Source organism: Cryptomeria japonica, chromosome 7 (genome assembly GCF_030272615.1).
Source record: "Cryptomeria japonica chromosome 7, Sugi_1.0, whole genome shotgun sequence".
Taxonomy (NCBI): domain Eukaryota; kingdom Viridiplantae; phylum Streptophyta; class Pinopsida; order Cupressales; family Cupressaceae; genus Cryptomeria; species Cryptomeria japonica.
In genome coordinates this window covers 407,594,333-407,618,163 of record NC_081411.1, presented here as the reverse complement: position 1 = coordinate 407,618,163, position 23,831 = coordinate 407,594,333, and the positions used below count along the sequence as shown (strand labels likewise).

The 23,831-nt window shown below is 39.1% G+C and overlaps 1 protein-coding gene across 2 annotated transcripts in view; it reads right to left on the bottom strand.

Annotated features, from left to right (window-relative positions):
* The window catches only part of LOC131041410 (alpha-N-acetylglucosaminidase), a 286,676-nt gene that overhangs the window by 63,905 nt on the left and 198,940 nt on the right, over window positions 1-23,831 (bottom strand). The gene's annotated exons all lie outside the window — the stretch shown is intronic.

Sequence of the window (23,831 nt, the reverse complement as noted above, 5' to 3'; positions counted from 1 at the left end):
TTGCCAAAGGCGTTAAGCCTCTGAAATTCGCCAAAACCATGGAAAACTCCGAAATTGTCAAAGGCTTGAAATCTCTGAAATCCCAGAGAGTGATGAATGGTCCGAAGTTCTTTAGAAATTGCAAAATATGCCAAGCGTCCGATTTTGCCTAAAATTGCCAAAATCGCCTTATGGGCCGAATTTCGGACCCTAAGGGCAAAATTTGAAAATTTTTTAACTTGCAAAAAATGGGAAAGTCCCGAAAATCGCCAAGGTCCGAGGTTGGTGTGATAGCGCTTAAGTATTTCATCAAGGAAAACGCGGTTTAGATTGCAAACCCCTCCATTCCGCCAAAATCGCGAGCTGGAAGATAGCCGCGAAGAAGCAAAGGCATGTCTGGCAAAAATCCCATATGCTCCGAAGTTTGCAAAACCCCTCCATACTACCGATGTTCGCGTAAGGAAGGGATTGCGTAAGGGTTAAAGAAAGGCAGAGCCAATTTCGCGCAATTCACATCCAAGGTAAAATGCTAACATAAACCCTTCAGAGCGTCCAGGCTCAAATTGCTAAATCGCCTAAAGTAAAATCGCTTAGTCTAAACTCGACATAGAAAATTCTTTTCCATCCAAACCACGAAAATTTGAATTGAAGGATAACCGTTGAAATTCCAAAATTTGCAGAACTGTCCATTCGTCTTTGCACAAAGTTGGGCAATTTCTTGCCATCCATTTTCATCAGGTAAGTACGCTTTGTCTCTCTTGATCATCTGAAATGTTTTTTAAATTGGATGCATGCCTGTGCAAAATTGATTAAAGTGCTTAAGTCATCAGAATTCACATCTTTTTCCGATTATTAAAGCGTCATTCAAAGCAGTCGAAAATTAGAATTTGCTCCTAAGATTTAACCAGAAATCGCATTTTCAAACTTAGGAGAACTTTTCGAGCTTTGTCCCTTTTGAAAATCAATCCAAAAAGTGCTTAAATATAAATTCGCGATCAAAAGCTTCATGAATAAATGTTTTGCTCAATCAAGCTCTCAGCTAGCAATGTCACTCTGTTTCCAATCTAAATTTTGAAATAATCCCTGAATGCTGGCATATTCTCTATCTAACCCGCCTTACTTCTTTTATATTGCCTCGTAATCCGCATCCCATTGTGCAGGATAAATACCTAAATCGGCGGTAGAATCATCGAAGACACCTGCTACAGCCGAGACATTGCGAGCATCCAAATCAGATATCCCACGCAAAGTTGAAAGGATGAAGTACCAGTATCAAAGAGGGGGATTGAGGGAGTCAAAAGTTCAGAGTGTCTGGGACAATGTCGGTGATACCGACCTAGGCCATATTGACATTCAGGACTTCAGGAATCGGGTCTTCTCCCCTAACGCATATGGCAAGCCTAGACAAATGGTGGAAAGTGGCATCGCCCAAGCGGCGGGATTTCCTCTAGCAGTACAGAACTATGAGTAAGTTGGTGCTCCTCGAGAATATGACTCTCGCCAACTTCACTCCTGAGGCCATTGGCAACGCATTCGATATTCCCTTCCCAAACAACCCCACGGCCACGACTATAGATGAAGCACAGGGGGCATATGATATGAATTCGGGCAGATGCAGAACATTGATCAACGAAGAGTGGTACAAGGAGAGAAGGCTTCCAAGCACCAGAATTGGGAAAAAGACCCCAAGAAGTGACTTTCATAATGAGCATGGGGATATGGTCACATTACTCAGCAGGGTTATGGGACTTCCCAAATCCAACTACTTTGAGGAGTGGATGTTTTATTTCACAGAGCAAGTCTTCGCTGGGAAGTCCAAGTTCGACTAGGCCCAAATTATAAGCGACAACATCCACACTCAGCTGATAGAGCTTGAAACAAAGAAATACTTCACTATGACCTCTTATTTGGTCTACATGTTCGCCAAGAACCAGCCGCTGCCAGGTTTGATAATGAAAGGTGAAATCAAGAATGGGCTTGGTCAGGTAAAGGTCTATGACTATTACCCGCAGCTGCATTACCAAGATATAGCTCAGAGAGAAGAGCAGGCCGCTTATGCAGTTGGCCAATATGAGCGCGTCAATGACGCCTTCACAATGCGCCTGGTCAGGCTAATGCAGGGAGGATTACACATAAGGTTCTCAAAGCAAGCTACTATTCTAGTACAGAGATACGAGGCCTGGTTCATCCAGTTCCCAAGGTTCTCCTATATCCAAATAGCGGGCTTTGACGATGCCCCTCTCCGACTTCCATGATACCCAACCGACAAAATAGTTCTCATGGAGGTCACAAGGCAATCATGTTCGGCCGGCATCTTACTCAGAGAAAGCAAGCAGGCTGGATTTGCGTTCCCCATGATTATAGGCAACCAGGATGTCCATCTGAAGACCCCCACCCTAGCAAAGGAATCCCTCGCAGAGTTGGCCTCTTATGGCCTACAAGAGCATTTTCTGAGAAAATATTTCGATCGCGATAATCTGGCAAAAAGAGCTTATGGTAGGCGGTACAGAGCAAAGGAATCAGTTGAAGACTATTGGCAAAATTGCTCTGATGACTACGAAGTCCGGAGACGTGAATATTCTAGGCTGAGTGTGCAGAAAATGCGGCTCTTTGAATATCGCCGGGTCCCAGATCAACTCACAGATTCAGGGAATTGCCTCCAAGTCCGGAAATTTGAGGCAGTAAGGCATCTTTTGCCAGGCATTGATTGGTCGCAGGACCTGATCACTGATTTTGAGGCAGTCATGGCAGCCCAAGCAAGATATACAGACCAATGGTTACATCAGCAGATTGAGAGGTAATTCATGAGGGAGTCCAGTTCACTTACCACCTAATGGGCAGCCTCGATTCTCAGTCTTCCGAAGATGAAGGAACGTCCAGTGCACCCAGAGAAGAAATTGAGAAACCTGAGAAGAGAAAAAAGGCTAAGGCTTGCAGAGGGACTCGGACGTCCAAGAGAACAAGAAGGGAAAAGATTCCTATTAGGAGGCCAGAGATCACTTCATCGTCAAAGGACCCCAGTTCGTCCGACGATGTAGTAGAACTAGATTATATACCTGCTCCGCCTTCTCAAAGTGACATTGATGCGTTTGAAACTGATGATCCTCCTGCACCTGACATGCTAGAAGCTGAGCTAAGGGCCACTGAATCAACCCAACAGGGTAACCAAATAGAGGAAGGAGAGATTCCATCTATTCAAGGGATCGAAGTGCATGAACCCACCCAACAGAGCTGCCATGAACTGCTGCTCCATAATGCAACCAAAGATGACTCTACCGTTGAAGGAGAGCAAAGGGCAAAGGAGACCCGCGAGCTCGAAAGGACTGAAGGGCAACCATCACACGAAGGCGCCAGACAACTGTTTAGTGAAATGGGAGAAAGTTCAGTTGCAAGTAAGGAACTTGGCACCTCCTCCACCCCTCCGGTAACAGAACAGCTGCAAATCTGTGATGAGTCGACTGAAAACCTCAAAGAACAGAATGCAAACTTAACCATATCATCAGCCCAAATAGTGCCTCAAGAATGGTTAATTGCTAGAGCCCAGCACAAGGCCACCACCAAACCACCTATCAACCTCGAGGACATATTCTCACGCATAGACCAAGCGAAAGCTAAGGGGAAGAAAAAGCCCAAGGCATATTCCAGAATGACTAAAGATGAGCAAAGGAACCGTACTCTCCACATTGCCACCCCACCTGTAGATAAGCCAGTAGATCAAATCACACTAGCAGATTATAGCATCACGACTATCCTCAGTGGATGAGCCACTAAGGCACAGGAAAAGGAGGAATTCAAGGATTCAGTGCAGAACATACTCAGGCAACTTGAAGAGATAATAGCTGAGAAGGATATGTATTGGGCTCGTGCTGAGGAGGCCGAAGGGTACATCGATCAACTCCTGAGACCATTACACAATGCCTCCGAATCCCACATTCCCCCAACAACATTGGCATAGAGGACCACAACAGAATTTGAAGGAGTATGGGACACTGTTGTGACCATTTCACACATCGCCCCATCGCAAATGGGGACCCCCTCTTTTTGCTTGTTTTTCGCTTGTTTTCGCCTTCGTTTTTAGGGTTTTGTTAGTCAGTTAGTTGTCTGGATTTAGGGCTAAGCCTTAGGGTTTTAAATCTTGCCTTTTCAAGCCAAAATCCAGTCATTTTTGAGAGCTTTTGAGCTTTCTTTTCTAGAATGCAAATTTTGAATGCAATGATTTCGCCAAAATGGTCTAATTTTCAATTGGAATGTTCATGCAGAGCTTAAACTTGTCTAAGTGTTGACCGTCAATGTGAATTTTTGTCTGATTGAATGTTTTGACCAAATTTTGACTTTTTTGAAGTTTGATCCTGGGCATTGGAATTGATTTGTTTTCGCCTCGTGAAGTGTTAAAATGTGAAAAATCTTGTTATTTTGGCCTGTAGGAGCAAAATCGCTCCTGTCCCTCAGTGAAGGACGGGAGCTCAATTTCAAATATCTTATTGTCCTTGCAGAGTCCAGACAAATTTTACGTTTGAAATGATAGAGAACGACAAGATCTTTCATTTGAATATAAATTGAAGATTTTCATGAGCACAGAAAGGCCTCCAGGAGGAAAATCGCTCCTGTCCCTCAGTGAAGGACCGGAGCTACAATTCAAATTTCGTTTTGTCCTTGCAAGATTTTGAAAACTTAATGATTTGAGGACGTCCGAAGGAAGATACTTTGCCAAATGAATATAATTTGAGATGCAAAAAACGAAGGAAAATGACCTATATTGACTAAATCGCTCCTGTCCCTCTCCAAGGGACCAGGGCGAGGTACCTTGTAGCTCTCGTCCCTCTCCCAGGGACCAGAGTGATTTCCTTCATTTTGCAAAATCCAGACAAGGGTCGAGGCAAGTTTACGTTCAAAAACAAAGGAGAACATGAGATGAGCACATTGAATATAAATTGAAGATTTTTGGGACGTCCATACCACTGTTAAATGCCTAGTTCGCTCCTGTCCCTCAGGAAGGGACCAGAGCGATTTTTGATATAATTGCCTTTTTTGCAAAATTACAAACAATGTCAAGGCATGGACGGATAGAGTAAAGAAGGACGAATCTGTTGAATATAAACTTAGAGCATGGCAAAGTGAGATGAAAGTCACAAGGGAAGGATCGCTCCTGTCCCTCTCCAAGGGACCAGGGCGATACAATGGTGATGATGCGTCCCTCCAGAGTTCAAGGTCGTCCCTCCAAGGTTCAAGGCCGATCCAAGCCAGGACGAAGGGTGGCGAGGACATTTCAAGGCATTTCCATCAAGCGCAACGTTGCAAAGGTCATCACATGGAAGGATTTGCACTCTAAAGACCTAGATCGCTCCTGTCCCTCTCCAAGGGACCAGAGCGATATCTACATAATGGCGTAAATTTCAAAAGGCAAACAAGTTTTAAGTTACCAAGAGGGTCGAAAGGACATCATTCCACGCAATGAAGATAATTGCAAGTTGGTACAAACAAGAACAAGCATGTTATGATGAACTTCGCTCCTGTCCCTCAGGAAGGGACTAGAGCGATATTGATATATTAGATTAATCCATGCAAGATTTACGTAAAGACAAAGATACACAAGGTTACATATGCTCCAGGACATCGTTTGAAGATAGTTTGCAAGAGTTTTAAACGTCCAAACATTGCTAATCGAGTTAAAAGTCTCCCATCGCTCCTGTCCTTTGGACAAGGACCAGGGCGATACTATCAAAACACTCCCGTTCCTTCAAAGATCAAGGCGAAGAGAGGTTAGGAAGTGCGAAGGACGACGTTTGAAGGGCATTGCAAAGGAGATCGAAACTTAAAAGTCGCCAAGATCAAGGAGAAATAATGGACCGCTCCTGTCCCTCTCCAAGGGACAAGGGCGATGGTCCTTTTAATGCATCCAAACACATAATGAAAGCGAATGGGAATAAGCGCAAAGGACACAAGCAATGATATTTCGAAGGTCAAAGATACAAGATGAACATGAAGACATGGAGATCGCTCCTGTCCCTCTCCAAGGGACAAGGGCGATGTTAAACGAAACGCATGATATTCTTTGAAAATCAAGGACGCACAAGGTTTTAAATGACATTCAAAAGATGATGCAAGGAAAGGATCGTACCAAAATGAAGAATTTCAAGCAAAAACATGGAGATCGCTCCTGTCCCTCTCCAAGGGACCAGGGCGATAATGGTCATGGGATGCACTTGCTCGCACAAGGAAGAAATTCAAGTTCGAAAGACCACCAGATGATCGATTTGGGACGTGGAAATGAAGGAGTTGAACAAGAATCTAGACCAAAATCATGGATCGCTCCTGTCCCTCTTCAAGGGACCAGAGCGATGAGGTACGTCCCTCTATTTACATATTTTTTGGCGCCAAATTAAACAATTCGAATTTACTTTAAATGCTAAATCAATTTAAAAATTAAAAATCCATTTTTTATTGGCATTTAATATGGCGTTAACATTTATTAATTATTTTTGCCTTATTTAAAAATCGAAATTTGCAATTTAAAAACGCAAGGCATTAGTAATTAATTATTTAATTAATAAAAAATCGATTTGAGCGCTCATATATGGAGGTCGGCCTTGTTATGTCATTGCAAATCATTTAAAAATGGTTTTATTTTTATTAAGTCGGCCTAAGGGGTAAAGGATGCAAGCGCTATATAAGGGGGGTAGAATTATCATTTTCTACATCATTATTTTACCTTCCTTCATGCGAGTTGACAAGAGGCGAATATAGTGCGAGTTTCATTTATCCAAGGTGGCGAAGACACTCCAAAGGTGGTGCGAATTGCATTGAAGACCAAGGGTGGCGCGCGAAGACATTCCAAAGGTGGTGCGACTTCAAACCATGGTGGCGTAGACATTCCCAAGGTGGTGTGAGGCGTGCGAAGTGTGTTGGAAGAGGTGCGAATTGCATTGAAGATCAAAGGTAGAGCGAATTTGAAGATCTATCCAAGACCACGCCTAAGGCGAATTTGCTAAAGACTTGGAGACTTATTTGTGCGGATTTGAAGATCACATTCTCTCCAGAGGTGGCGAAATCAAATTTGAGGGGATCATATTGAAGATTATCTTTATACCTCAATTTTGCCTAGGCAAATTTTGTTTTTGCATTCTAGAGTTAGCTCTCTATCGAGGTATGGCGATTTAATTATTTATTGTTTTATTCATTCATCGTCATATTTCAAATTTTGAATTTTAAATCTCTTAGCTCAATCGTTGTATTTTAGGAAATGATAACTCTAGGGACTTATCATGAGGTTTCCTAAAATCTATCTCTCTTATCTACGTTATTTATTGCAAAGTCTATTTCTTATAATGAAATGTTGTGTAGGTATGGCGACCCCAAAGGCGGGAGCATCCACCAGTCGCTCGGCTCTCATGAAAGAAGATCAGAAGACCGAAGAAGTGGAGACCAAGATCGTGTCCAAGTGGAGCAACGTTGGAGATACAAACTTGGGAAACTTTAGCACGAAGAAGTTCCGAGAGGTCCCTTACATCGGCAAGCCATCACCTGTCGCCCGGAGAATAATAGAGAGTGGCATCATTAAGGCGGCCGGTTTTCCTCCAGCCATTCAGTGCCACGAGTTGATGATCGAGTGTGCCCGTCATTACAATCCACAGTCCAGGACAATTGTGTCCAATGAGGGAAACACTTTGGCGTACCTTTCAGAGGAGGCCATAAGTGAAGCCTTCCATCTTCCAGAGCACAGGGACATGATATACAAGAGCATTGAAGGAGCCAGATCAGTGTACGATGATGATCCAGATGCTTGCCTAAGCATAATCAACAAGAACTGGCTACTTAAGAGTCGTCCCCGTCTGAGCAAAGTACCGAACACACCACACCGGATTGATTTCCAAGAGGAGTACAGAGATTTGATCACCATGCTCAACAGAGTTACAGGAGCACCTCATGCCTTCTATTTTGAGAAATGGATGTTTTACTTCATCCAGGTGATTGTTCAAGGAAAGGGTACAATACATTGGGCTAGGATAATTAGCCATTGCTTAGACGTACAGTTGAGAAGACTCAGGGCTACTAAGTCCTTCCACATGAGTTCATACGTCATCTATGCCTTAATCAGGAGCGTTGAGTACGCAGGACTACCTCACAGAGGAGTGATTGGAAGAGGACCCGGCGAGGTCAGAGTTTGTGAATCCTATACCTACTTGCATCATCCACCAGGGAAGAACTACAAGTTAATCAATGATACTTTCACGATGAACATCACCAGGACGTTGCAAGGAGGGATTCACAACAGATTATCTCAGGATGCCCAGGAGTTAATAAAGAGGTACGGTGCTTGGTTCATTCAGTTTCCCAAGTTCACTTACATTAGAGTGTATGGATGTCCTTTACCTCCATACATGTTGCCGAGGTACCCTACAGATAGAATTGTGTTACTTGAAGTAACAAGGCAGTTGGCAGCATATGTGAAGGCATTCAGACACAGACATCAGAATGGAGTTCAGGTACCTATTATTTTGGGTAATTCAGTTGAGGTATGTCCCAATGTCTCAGCCATGGATGACGCAGAGAGGGAGTTAGCCTTGTATCCTTTTTCATCTTTTGCTTGGAGGAATAGTTTTGATCCTCATGGACATTTAGAGGAGACAGTCGGTAGAAGATTTAGACATGAGTACCAGGTTGAAGATTTTATGATGAATCTCCTAGATGATCTTGAAGTGAAACGCAAGATACATTCTAGATTGCCTTTGGATTTCATCAGGAAATGTAAGATTTACAGAGTAGCCGACCAAGCTCAGGACAACGGCAGGCACATCCAATCTTCATATGATAGAGAGAGCAAAACAATAAGTTTGAATTGGAATGAGCCCGAAGCCGTGGATTTAGATGATTTGATGGCACCAGTCTTGTCTTGTACTCGCAGATGGGTAGACATTCAACATCAGAAGTTGAGAGAACAAGGCATAGCCATGTCTTTTACTTTGGAAGAAAAGCCAGCCGAAGGTGGAGCCAGTGTGAGTGAAGGCAATCCCAATCCTAGGAATTCAGGAGAAGGTAACCTTCGATGTGCCAGTGAGGGCAATCTCCATCCGAGAGGTTCAAAGAGAAAGGAAAGATCAGAAAAGAAAGAGCCTTCCAAGAAAAAGCAAGGTGCTAACAAAGATCAAACACCAGGTACTTCTTCCAGGCCAGAAGATAGAACAGTTCGAGTGGAAGAGTCCATGGAATCGATGGTACAGAATGACAGACAGGAGGAAGAACAGGCACAGCATGTTTCATCCGATGGATCTCTCCAAGACTATGATTTAGATAATGATAATGAAGTAACATCTCCTCCCAGACAAGAAGAAATAGTACATAAAGAGATTCAAGTTCAAGAGACAAGATCAAATATCCCAGATTGGTTGAAGGAAAGATTGACTAAGGTGATCGTAATAGAGGACGAGGACAGTGCAATTGATTTAGAGAGCCTTGTTGGACGTTCACATATGACAACAGAGAAGAAGAAGGCTATAAAGATGTCCAAGATGATTCGAGATGAGACTGGATCTAGAAAACTGCAGATAGCTACACCGGCAGCAGACAAATATGAGGGTGAGATCCTAGCAGAAGACTATCATATACAGACTATTGAGTTAGGACCATCCACAGCAGAGCAGACTTTAGATGATGCCACCGACACATTTGAGGCATTGAAGGATAAGTTTAGAGAAGAAGTAGAAAAGAATAGAAAGCTTGAGAGAGAGAGAGGTGCATGGAGGACATATTTCAGTCACATCAATGAACCTTTGGGACGTCAGGATCCAGTTAGATCACCATTGCAGGCATTGCCCCTTCAATCAATCAATGAAGCAGAAAGATTCAGGAATATGGTCCAGCGTACATGTAATTGGATGGATAGATCTCACACGGTGGCCATTGAGTTTATTACAAGGATGTCGAAGATCACCCACCAGGCTATCCAAGTTCTTGAGATAATCCACAGATTGATGGCAACAGTAGCTGCATTTGCCCATACCAAGGACGTTGTCATCCCTGTCTTGAAAGTTATAAGACATACATCTAGAAGAATTTTAGCACAAGAGAGGATCTTAGAAGGTGATTCTCACAGTTTGTTTCAGTGGTCAACCTTACTCCATATAAAGAGTGTTCTCTTTGAGGACATCAGTGTTAGATGTGGTCAAGTTGAGGAGGTGATCAATCCGATCCAGGACAGAGTATTTGAGGTACTTCGTACCATTCTTGGCAGAAGGATCGAGGTCGAGACAGATGTGGATTTACAAGAGTTTGAGGATAGAATCACTATCATCTTTCGCAAGGACGCAGATGTTACAGATGAGCAGTATGATCAAATGTATGCCACCATGCTCCTGATTGATAGAACAAAGGAACTTGAACCTACTTGGGACACAGCTCTTCTAGATGCATTTGATCAGGTTATCCACTTAGAAGAGAGTATCAAGAATCTTCCCGAGATTCCAATCACAGAAATCGAAGGAATCGTGACAAAATTCATTGCATATGCTAAGAAGGAAAATTGGAAAGGGAATAAGATTCTAGATGAAAGGTTGTTACAGATGACATGACATCTTATTTCTCATTGGTTGATACCTCCTAGATTTTTGTGCCAAATTTAATATTTGGCTATGTATTTAATATTGTTCAGTAAAAAGGAGGTCATTTGTAACAAACCCTAATTAGGGTTTAGATGTCATGATCTTGTCCGTTGATTTACTTTCAATCTGGACCTTTCATTGTAATTGGGGATGCTATTTATACCCCCATTTTTCATTTCATTTGTAATAGTCAGTTAATAGAGAATAGAGTTAAGAGTGAAATAGGGAGATTAGAATTGTAAGCAATTTTTATTTTGTAGCAAGATTGAGTCTTGAAGAGAGAAATTCAAGCAATTGTTGTATATGATGACTTGGAAATCAATAAAATATTGAAGTTATGGTGTTTTGTTGCAAGTTCCTTGAGTTATCTTCATGGTTGTTGGATGTACTTGAATCACGCTCAATCAAAGTAGTTTGTTAATTAGAAAGACTAAGTGTGAGATTTGATATTTGGTAGGATTCGCAATCCAAACCACTAGCTTCTTGCTGATTGTAGGAACGCCTCGCGTGGTCGACTGGAAGACACTTTGAGTCCTTAACCTTCAAGCATTTTCGCATCTAGGATATGTACCTTCGTAGTAGTGTCCTTGGTCTTTGATGCATTGAACACCATTATTACCTTAGAAGATCGCACTAATTTCAGTTGAGTTGTTGTCTTATGGCAAAATTGAAATTGGTTGAGTCTTGCCAAATCTCATTCATGCTAAGTCATTCCTAGGGTTAGGCTAGATTAGATTTACTTAAACCCTGTCCTTTTTCCTTTTTTTTTTTTTTGAAAGTTCTTTTTAGATTAGTGAAATCTTCGAACCATTGAATCCGTAAGAAGCCTTGAAGGAAACAGCAAATCACATCATACCACTAAAAGCTTGTCCACACGTGGAGACCCCACTAAAAGAACCTTGGAGTCCATCTAACTGATCCTTTTTGCAGATCTTCAGCAGTTAGAGACTATTTTCTCAAGAGAGGATAAGATGCCTGTTGGTATTTTATTCTATGTATGATTGTGTACAAAATACACGTCAACAGACACCGCAAGGGCCGTCAAGGAATGGATACAAGGCATCAGAAGAAGGGGAGAATGAATCCTTGAGGAAGTGAAGGAAATGGCTCGCCACCGAGAAACCACTTTGGTTAAGTTATTAGAGGTAAAGAGGGAATCCCTCCACATCCAGGAAGTGGCTGCCACTACTCTTCCCCTCATGAACGCTCTTTTCTGGACCCATGCATAGATTCCTACATTACCCACCATCCTAGATCCTCATAACATCAGCACTCTTAAGGAATGGTACTGGACTATCAACATGAAGAATGATGCGAAGGAAATCATCGATAGAGAACACAATGCATGCGAGGTAATTCTGAAAACCATGCATGAACTTGGCAAGATAATCCTTCGATCAATGGTTTCGGGATGGGTAAATGACCAATCCAATGAAGTGATACTGCCAGACTGGGAGGAAAGATTGGGAACAAATAAGATCACTTATTCCACTAAGGACCTAGGCTTTGCCGGTCAATTCCACTCGGACATGTTGTGCTTTGAGCGTAATCGTTCTAGTTGGCAAGATGGTCTGAAGCACGTAGACCAATACCTCGAGGGCATGCAATATAAAATTCGCCATCCTCCTATGCCTCCATTCAGTCTGCTTTTCCAATTATGTATCAGATTTCAGGAGTATGTTCGTGAGGAACGTGCGGCAGGTCGAGATCTCTGGTGGGAATATTTGCATGAAGAAAGTCAATTTTTGATAAAAGGATTTGAAACTAGAAAAGAAAAAGTGCTTTCCTAAAAAATGCACTTTTTTCCTTTTTAAAATTTTGAAAAGTGCACTTTTGGCCAAAAGGGTCATATTTGACTTTCAAGTCAACTAAAATGTAAAACTTTATGAATGCACAATTTTGGATAATTTTGGATGAGTTTTAATTATCCTTTTTGGGTAGTTATTGCTTATTTTGGGGTGGTTGTTTATATTTGCCTCCCATTTATGGGTATGGACAACCATGTTTTATGGATGAATCTGGGCCACTTGTTTAGATTTGATCTTGGCCATTCATCCATTTTTGAAGCCTATTTAAGGGACTGGTTTTCCCTCATTTTGTAAGAAGTTCTTGAATTGTTGCAAAAGCTCTGGCGAAATTTACAAGATTTAATGCAAAGTTAAGACTGTTTCCAAATTTCCTTGTAAGTGCATGGTCTCCTTCTTCATTAATTTAGAAATTTTTTAGTTATGTTTATTTCCTTTATATAGCAATTTCAAACAAACATCCGACAGAATCCTCACAGTTCACACCATTAGGGAATGGCTGATTGCCTTTCTCTCTACATGGTTAATCTGAACCTTTTATATGCTTAGTTCTATTATTGAATACTCACTATGAATGTAAAAGTTCTAATGTTGTAGTTGATAACATGAAAATCCTATTTTCCTTTGAAGATTGCACTAGATTTATGCAAATATTGTGCTTAAGTAGCTGGTGATGCTTAGTCTAGTTATTTGGAGGTGTCCGTCTGTTTACTGAATCTGCTATCTTAGTTAAAATTTATATTTCATGTATCTCTCTCTCTACCCTTCCCTCCTTTTCCCCCTTTTTTATCACGAGAATCCGCAGTCCCATTGAAAACAGTATCAACTCAATTGAAATCATTTGATAAGAAAGATCATAAAGATTCCAAGGAACTTATCTATCAATCGCCTATCTCACCGTAAGTCCCCCTTGTATTTCCAGCATAAACACATCAAACCACTGAGAAATCCCACAGTCAAGACCTGACAAACGAAACCTTGAGGTTGTCCCCTTTGATCAAACGTAGAAAATAGCATTAGGGATTTTCTTATCTCAAGAGAGGATATGATACTCAGCTGGTTTATTCTATTCTGCGTTGGTCGTATGGAGTTTGCAGCAATGCGATTCTAGACACGTCAACAGGATGTTACAAAAAATGGCTATATTGCTCCTACTCAAGGTCAACCTATTCCACCAACCTTGGCTAAAGATGAGGAAAATGATTGCAAAACAAGAGAAGCACTTTTGAGCGCATTGTCAGATCAGCAAATCATGGGATTATCAAATAGATCCACTGCTAAAGCTATTTGGGACAAATTGGAGACATTGAATGAAGGTGATTCCACAGTCAACATTGCAAAACTGGAATGCTTCCGGGTTAGGTATGAAAATCTGAAAATGGAAGAAGATGAAAGGATTTCTGCTTTCATGGAAAGAGCAAATGAAATTGTTTTGGGTATACAATGTTGTGGAGGAACCTTAAGTGAAGATGAAATTGTTTCTAAAGTTTTAAGAGTATTACCACCGGCATATAAGATGAAAGTAACTGCTATAAATGAATTGAGAACAATGCCTAATACATCAGTATCTAGAGACACTTTGGTTGGAAAACTTTCAGTTTTTGAACTTGAGGAATTTGGTCCTATTGCTACAATTAAGACAGATTTAGCTTTCAAGGCATCATCATCATCTGCAACATCATCATCATCATCATCATCTGAAAAATCTGATTGGAAAGTCTTTTATGCAAGAGAACTTGAAGAAATCAGAAAAGAGAATGAAGAACTGGAAGAACTTGAAGCACTATTTGCAAGGAAAATGCATAAAGGTCCAGTTGGAAGTAAGTATGAAGGTAAAGCACCATTTAAATGTTTTAACTACAATAAAATTGGTCATATGGCATCTAGGTGTTCTGATAGACATGCAAGATTGAAAGAAGCTAAAAGAACATATAAGCCTAACCTTGAATATCACAGATACAGATTTAAGAAGAATAGAGACAAATCTTGTTACTATGTTGATGAAGGAGTTACCGATGATTCTGATGAAAAATCGAGAGACAATGGATGGGCTTTTGTTGCTATAACAGAACATCAACCGACACCTACTGTTCAACCGGTAGAACAAGCCCTGGCAGCGAAAATTGAAGATAAGGATGAATGGATCATTGATTCTGGATGTTCACATCATATGACTGGTGATAAAAGTAAATTCTTAACCTTTCAAGAATACAATGGAGGTCTAGAAAGATTTAGAGATGATAAAGCTTGTTTGATCAAAGGAAAAGGGACTATATCTTTTGATGGTAAGCACAATACCGATAATGTTTACTATGTTGAAGGTTTGAAGCATAATCTTTTGAGTGTTGGTCAATTAGTTGAAAAAGGTTTTCAGTTACAATTCAAGAATGGTAAATGCACAATCATGAACAGAATTGGCTTAGAAATTGCAACCAGTAATCAGACTAGAGGTAATATCTTTCATTTGAATAATCATGAGAAGGCATGCTTGATTGTACATATTGATGAAAGTTGGTTATGGCATAAGAGACTTTGTCATGTAAATTTTGATTGCATTGTGAAAATCAGTACAACTAAGGTAGTAAGGGATTTACCTAAGATTGTTAAGCCTCACAACCCGGTACGTAAGGAATGTCAATTTGGAAAGCAAGTTAGAGCATCTTTTAAGAGTATACCAAAAAAATCCAATAATGTTCTTGACTTGATTCATACTGATTTATGTGGTCTAGAAAGAACTAGAAGTTTACAAGGAGATAGATATTTTATGCTAATCATTGATGACTATTCTAGAATGTGTTGGGTTACTTTTCTCAGGGAGAAATCATAAGCTTTTGGGAAATTCAAACTATTCAAGGTGATGATAGAGAATGAAACCGGTAAGAAAATCAAATGTTTGAGATCAGATCAAGAAGGTGAATTCACATCTAAGGAATTTAATACATTCCATGAAGTGAATGGAATTAAGAGACAGTTATCAACACCTCGGACACCCCAGCAGAATGGAGTTGTGGAAAGGAAGAACAAAACTATTTTGGATGCAACTAGAATCATGATATCAGAAGCAAATCTACCTCATGTATATTGGAGAGAAGCAGTGAATACAACAGCTTACACATTCAACAGAGTTCACATCAAAGGTGAAACCAGTAAGACCCCTCATGAACTATGGTTTGGTAATACTTCTGCTCTTAAATATTTCAGAATATTTGGAAGCAAATGCTATATTAGAAGAGATGAGCATATTGGCAAATTTGATCCTAGAAGTGATGAAGGAATATTTCTTAGCTATTCATCTAAAAGCAAGGCATATAGATGTTTTAATAAGAGATTGCAAAAAATTGTTGAGAGTGTAAATGTGAAGATTGATGAATAGTTTAGAGGTAATTCAAGGTACATAGACTCTGAACCGGCAATAGAGATAATATCAAATGAACCTACAATAAGTACACTGGTACAGAATGTTGATCCAGTCACACCAACATCATCTGAGAATTCAACAGTGATTGAGGAACATCAGCAAGTAAAAACACCCCGGTATGTAAGATTGAACCACTCTGAAAATCAGATAATTGGGAACAAGTATCAAGGTAATATGACTAGAGAAGACTGACAAATGAAGAGGTATGTCTTATTTCTCAAATTGAACTAGCATCAGTTAATGAGGCATGTGAAGATAAACATTGGATTAAAGCTATGGAAGATGAATTGGAACAAATTGAAAAGAATAACACATGGACATTGGTTCGCCGGCCTAAAGACAAAAATGTAATTGGAACTAAATGGGTATTCAGAAATAAACTTAATGAAGATGGTAAGGTAATCTGAAACAAAGCAAGATTAGTGTGTAAGGGATATTCACAGAAAGGAGTTGATTATAATGAAACCTTTGCACCGGTAGCTAGAATTGAGGTAGTCGGATTATTCTTAGCTTTTGCAGCACACAAGAACTATAAAGTATATCAAATGGATGTTAAATGTGCATTTTTGAATGGTGATCTTGGAGAGGAAGTTTACATTGAACAACTTGATGGATTTTCATTGACAAATGACAAAGATATGGTTTGCAGGTTAAGGAAAGTTTTATACGGACCAAAGCAAGCTCCTAGAGCTCGGTATGCTAGATTGGACAAATATCTTTTGAAGATTGGTTACACTAAAGGTAATGCTGACAACAACTTATATTACAAAGTGACTAATGATGACATCTTGGTTATAGAAGTTTTTGTTGATGATATAATTTTTGGAGGAGAAGATGAATTGTGTAAAGACTTTTCTAATAAGATGTAGGAAGAATTTGAAATGTCTATGATCGGGGAGATAAAATTCTTTCTGGGATTGCAGATTTCACAAACTGATAAAGGTATATTCATATGTCAATCTAAGCACTTGAAGGAATTACTAAAGAAATTTGGCATGAAAAACTCTAAACCGGTAAGCACACCTATGACTACAACTGATAAACTATCATTGAAGGATGAATCAACACTTGTTAATCCGACTAGATACAAGTCTATGATATGAGGTTTACTGTATTTGACACAAACAAGACTTGATATTATGAATGCAGTATGTATTGTTTCAAGATTTCAGACTATTCCTAAAGAAAATCTTGAATCAACAGTGAAAAGGATTTTCCGGTATCTACAAGGCACTACAAACCTTGGCTTATGGTATCCTAGAGATGGAAATTTTGATTTATGTGCATACACAGATGCAAATTGGGCAAGAGATGTAGATGACAGAAAAAGTACCACCAATGGAGCATTCTTTCTTGGTAGCAAATTAATTTCTTGGTTGAGCAAGAAACAGAGTTGCACATCTTTATCAACAGCAGAATCAGAATATGTTGCAGCAACAACTAATTGTACCCAGGTATTATGGATTAAGCAAATGTTGAAGGACATAAAGGTAAAATGCAAGGAACCTAAAACTATTTACTGTGATAATATGACAGCAATTGATATATCTAAGAATCTGGTATTTCACTCAAAAACTAAACATGTTTCTATCAAATTCAATTTTCTGAAAGAGAATGTTGAAGCAAAAGAAGTGAAATTGGTTTATGTGAATACTAAAGAGCAAATTGCAGATATTTATACTAAGCCTTTGCCTAAGGAGACTTTTGAATATCTCAGAGAGCAACTTGGGGTTATACCCCCACCAGTAGAGACTTAGACAGTTGATGTTTGTCATCAAACAGACAAAATTAACAGAAAAATCTTTTTCCAGCTTTGATGAGGAGAGCTACTTCTCAGGGGGAGTAGTTGGATAAATTGATAAGTTGGTATTTTGTATTATGTTGAATATGCTTTTTGTATTGCTTTGGCATTTGATGTCAAAGGGGGAGAGATATATATGGAAAAACACATTATCTTTTGGGGAGAGATTGTTAGATAGATTGTTACCCTCTGTATATGTATTTTGATTTCTGGTTAATAATCTCTTTTGGAGATTGTTGGTTTTTAGTTTTTGGCATTTCTGTTTTGGCACTTTGATGGTTTTTCCATCTTGTGTTGCCATCAATGCCAAAGGGGGAGATTGTTGGTATTTTGGATATGTTGGTATGGTTTTGTCATTGATGTCAACACTTATCAACACTTGGAGATTCTTGATTATGTTCACCGGCATGTTTAGTGACTTATGCACAGTCACCGGTATCTGGTTCACCGGCACTTGGAATGACTTGGAGATTACTTAGTTATGTCGAAGACATTGTTTGGACACTTGTTTTGGTAATTTGCTCATTGGTCTAATCAGGTTTGCATATTTGCTGTTACCGGCAAATAGGTCCAGGTTATGCACCGGCAAGCATATCTATTCCAGATCAGCACGACACATCATGAAGATGATTTGTTATTATTGTAAATGGATTGAGCCGACATGATGCATCACATATTGATTCATTTGTAATTGATTTTATTGTAATATCTTTAGTGAGCCGACCTACTCATTTGGTCTTAGGTTATGGTATAAATGTAAGATCTCATTTGTGAGATTAATGTAAGTAAGAGGAAGAGGAATATAATAAGGTATATGCGAATATAAGCAGAGCTATACATGCAGACATCATTCAAGATTGAAGGAAGGTTTGAAGAAGGCAAATCAAAGCTAAACCGGTACTGAATCCAGCATATGAAGATGCTATTTTGAGCAGTACATTATCATTGGATTTAACCATCCAATTGTAGTCAGTGTGACTTCCATTTTGTGATTGAGCAGTGAGCTCTAGGCAGTTGGCCTTTTTGCATGTGCAAACTCCACATTGTACACACATACTATCTGCAGTAGTATCATCTGATTGTGGGTAAGGCTTTCCACCGTGGTTTTTCCCCTTACAGGGTTTCCACATACAAATATCTGTGTTATGTGTTGTGGATGTTATTGTCTTTTTGTTTCATGCATTAAACTTTACCAGTACTGCAATTAACTGTTAAGACTGTCTACCGGCATAAAGTTTGGTTTACCGGTATTAAGCATTAAGTTTGGATAAGTTATATTTGGTTTGAAATTTATTGACAACAATTTCACCCCCCTCTCTCAGTTGTCTCCTGGACCTAACACGCACCTATATATATAAATCATCAACCTTGATAACAAGGTCGGCTAAACCCTCAACCCTCAACTCACAATTACAAAAATTACATTACACGATACAAAGATCGACCATCGGACTGATATTATGATTTACATTACATAGCATGGACCTAATTCAAATTCCCAAACAATTATATCCACCGGAAATCCCACCAAAATCAACCGCAACATGCTACACCAAAAAGACCGCATAACACACAAATCATTACCGGTTCATAAAAGTCACCAAAAACTTGCACAACGATCAATGCGGATCGCCAAAACAAATAGGACACGACTAGGAAACACCAACAAGCATGTTAGAATCATCAGGAACAATTGCACCAACACCTCTTTAAAAATTTTCATTGATCAACGTCACAAGGCTCAAGAACACAACTAGGCATGGGTTAAAGCTGTCAGAACTTCTAGAAGGCAGTTGCAACCATTGGATGGCTTCAATCCTAGCCACTGATTCAAATTGTAAAATCTATAAAAGGCCAATGCCTCTCTTTTGTAAAGGGGTTAGATTGTTAGAGAGTTAGAGTTTTTGTAGAGTTAGTAAGTTAGCAATTAGCAGATTAGGAGTAGAATAGAATAGGACTGCTAGGCAAAAATTGTTGTAATGGAAACTTGAGTAGATGAATAAAGCATTGAAAATGGTGTTTTGCCATTTGCCCAAACTTGTTTGCATGGTTTCTTTTCATTTAGATAATTAGAGTGCAGTAATCTTAATGGTGAAGTGTGAGGGTATCCGATTTGATTTTAGGTTCATACCATTGGAGGCTTGTTGATTGTAGGTCCCCATGCATGGTTAGTCTGAACCCTTTTATTGTGCTTAGTTCAATTGTGGGTATTTGTCTCAGGCTGCGCCAAAATTGGGTGCCTGAATGAATGTCCATAGTCTGAAAATCTTTTGTTTCCTAGCAGCTTGCACTGTTCTTGTGGACTTGTGAGGGTGTTTCTGGCAAAACAAAAATTAGTTATTTAAAATCTATCTACCCGCAACATCAACTGTTACTTTCATTGCACTTAGGATTTCTGAACCCTATCTCTTTTGCTTTTATTTTCTCCAGTCCGAAACCAAAGCATTGTCAAATGCAGGCCAGCTTGTTGCATTCATAAGTCTCCTTGTGTTTACCAGCAAATCACATCAACCGTTGAGTTATCCTGAGCCATCAAGACTTGACAGTTGGAACTTTGAGGTTTTCCCCTTTGATCACTTAAAACAACATTAGAGATTTCCTTATTCAAGAAAGGATAGGATACTTAGCATTCTATTCTCTGTTTTGGAGTTGTTTTTGTGAGTCTTGAAGTCGCTGGCCTGTGTTTTCTAGCATGTTGTTTTGTGTATCAGATTTTGAAAATTGATAGTGAGAATTGTGTTTTGGAGTTGTTAGTCTTTATTAGCTTTGGAGAGCATAATTAATTATCTACAACGATGGGCAGTGATGCTCTTAATCTAAAATCTCATGCTATATATTGTAAAGCTGATTAGTAGTACTAAAAACTAGCTCTTTCTGGATTGTATTACAAGACCCACTAAATAAGTGGAAGAGGTTGTCTTTGCCACCTATCTTTTCTTAATGTAATTTTGTCCTCCCGCTGAATAAGCGGTTGAGTAGATTGTTATTATCATTTTCAGTCCTTCTGCTGAATAAGTGGTTGAGTGATTTTTATTTACTACAGTTTCATTAGCATTGTAATAGGCTGGACATACCGCCAAACTGTTGTTAAAATCTCTATTACTCGCTGAACAAGCGGAAGGGGCTGGCTGGCTGCCCAGTATTGTGATTTCCAGTGGATTATTGAAGCTAACTATCCCCTTATCACCGTATGCTCTCACCTTCCCACACTGGGCTCTTGGTGATGAGAAAGTGGAAGGGTTACGTTTCAGCTGTAATTTGATTATTATTTTCTAACCTTAACGGGTGCTTGTAATGTTTGTAAGTGGAAATAATTGAAAAAGAAGTAAGGGGATATTTCAAGTCGGTTTTAAACGGGAAGGTTCGTAAGTTTTAAAAAACTGAACCAACTCCTCACAACGCCGAGCAAAATATTAAAAGAGGTTGGGATATAAGTTAAAATGCACAAAATAAAGTAGTTGACATTTTTCTTAAATGTAGCGCTTATGTTATTTTATCTTAACATCTTCGAAATTTATACCAAAAAATGACAATGATAATCTTGACACCGCCAAAGAAAAGCCCAACATTACCTTGAAAGCAATTAAATATTTGCTGCAATTATTTAATATTCAAGGTAATTGATTCAAGTTTGACTCATTTTTTTGTCGATCAACGCCACCGAAAGGAGCACGCCAGATCAAAATGATGACCACAGAGCAACGCTGATGAAGAACATGCTACAGAGCTGAAAGTAGAACAAAACCAACGAAGGACCTTCATCACCACTAGCGACAAGTTGAAAGCTAAGGCTATAGATGAAAGATACAACCACAGTACATCAAGACCAAAATGATACCATTCTGAATCTTTGGAAGGTATCAACAGGGCTCAAAGTGATGCTAAAGGCATATTCAAAATCAGAAATGCAGAGTTGGAAACAACAAAAAATCATTCTACTTGTAAAAAAATTGCCTTATTGTAATGTGACTACCTGTGGGCCCCACTTATGCAATTTAAAACAAAGGGGTAACACAAGTTACACCTCAACAACCTGAGTTGCAAAATTGATTGATAATAGTTGTAGGTAGCTGAGGAAGTGGTTGAAAAGGCACTTGGGCAGTTATGACAATTACTAGGCATGGGTTAAAGCTGTCAGAACTTCTAGAAGGCAGATTGCAACCATTGGATGGCTTCAATCCTAGCCACTGATTCAAATTGTAAAATCTATAAAAGGCCAATGCCTCTCTTTTGTAAAGGGGTTAGATTGTTAGAGAGTTAGAGTTTTTGTAGAGTTAGCAAGTTAGCAATTAGCAGATCAGGAGTAGAATAGAATAGGACTGCTAGGCAAAAATTGTTGTAATGGCAACTTGAGTAGATGAATAAAGCATTGAATATGGTGTTTTGCCATTTGCCCAAACTTTTTTGCATGGTTTCTTTTCATTTAGATAATTAGAGTGCAATGATCTTAATGGTGAAGTGTGAGGGTATCCGATTTGATTGCAAGTTCATACCATTGGAGGCTTGCTGATTATAGGTCCCCATGCATGGTTAGTCTGAACCCTTTTATTGTGCTTAGTTCAATTGTGGGTATTTGTCTTAGGGTGTGCCACAATTGGGTGCCTGAATGAATGTCCATAGTCTGAAAATCTGTTGTTTCCTAGCAGCTTGCACTGTTCTTGTGGACTTGTGAGGGTGTTTCTGGCAAAACAAAAATTAGTTATTTAAAATTTTTCTACCCGCAATATCAACTGTTACTTTCATTGTACTTAGGATTTCTGAACCCTATCTCTTTTGCTTTTATTTTCTCTAGTTCGAAACCAAAGCATTGTCAAATGCAGGCCAGCTTGTTGCATTCATAAGTTTTCTTGTGTTTACCAGCAAAACACATCAACCGTTGAATTATCCTGAGCCATCAAGACCTGACAGTTGGAACCTTGAGGTTGTCCCCTTTGATCACTTAAAACAACATTAGGGATTTCCTTATTCAAGAAAGGATAGGATACTTAGCATTCTATTCTCTGTGGACTGAAAGAGTAGTAGTACAATTTCCCGCATCAACAAAAACAACTCCCAAAGAAAAGTTGAATAGCAACAAAGGTTGTCAACTATAATATTGAAAATTTTTTTTAAGAAAAGAAGTTCCCAAACACCTTTAAATACCTGCTATCTTCTTAAGCACAATAAATTTAATATTTAAATAAAATGCCTTATCAACTGGAAAGTTTAAAATTCTCTAAATGGATTTTTGTGCATTGCACACATAAACTTCATGGAGACTAGGAAATACCATATGAACTGGAATATTATGATGGTTTTAAAAAAATATAACTTTCTAGAATATATATTAAAAAATAAACCATATTAAAATAATATAGATAGGATTGTATTAATATGATTTTTCCGAATATAGCTAATACTATTTTAGTATAGTATAGCTTAATATTAGTATGGTATTTATGTAAGATAGTTTTTAGGTTGTAAATATGTAATATTTATATTTTATATGATTTTCATATGGACGTACCTAAAATTTACCCAGATTCCCCCCCAAAAAATTGTCATAAGTGTAGTGTGTCTAATTAGACACCCATACCAGAACTCAATCCTGATTTGGTAACTTAGTTTTTTCTGAAGTAGACGATTCATTGGTCTATGTGGTGATTGTTTCTTGTCTAGAGAGAGTGTAGGCAATTGGCTCCCAATCCTCCTTGGCAGTTGATGTCACTCCCTCTCCAACCTTGGGTTCAGCTTTCGATACTTCTAATTGTCTGATTTAAGGTGATAATGAGTCAGGTTCTGCCTTTGACATATATTAATGCCAGTAGAATGCCCTTTCTTCAACCTTAAGAACCTTCTTGAATGCCTTGTTTATTCTTGGTTGTTCACTTGTTCTTAGGTGTATTTTCACTGCCTTGACAAGTGAAACTGCTGTCCATGACTAATGAAATGCAACTTTCCTTATGCTGCCATGTAGGATTCCCCAATTTTGATATTCATAGGCGCCCTAAAATGTTCTTTTTTAGCTTGAATCGAAAGTACAAAATAGATATAACTGTAACAATGATACAATAGAAAAAGTAACATCTATGAATTGCTATAGAAATGATGATATTTCAATACCAAAGAAAAGAACACAGGTGAGTCTAAGATGAGCATCAAAGGTCATACCTCTAGTTCCATTTTGTAATCAAAATAAGATATAATGGGTGAAAAGTCTGGAGATAGCTTAACATAACAAGTTACTTGGTAAA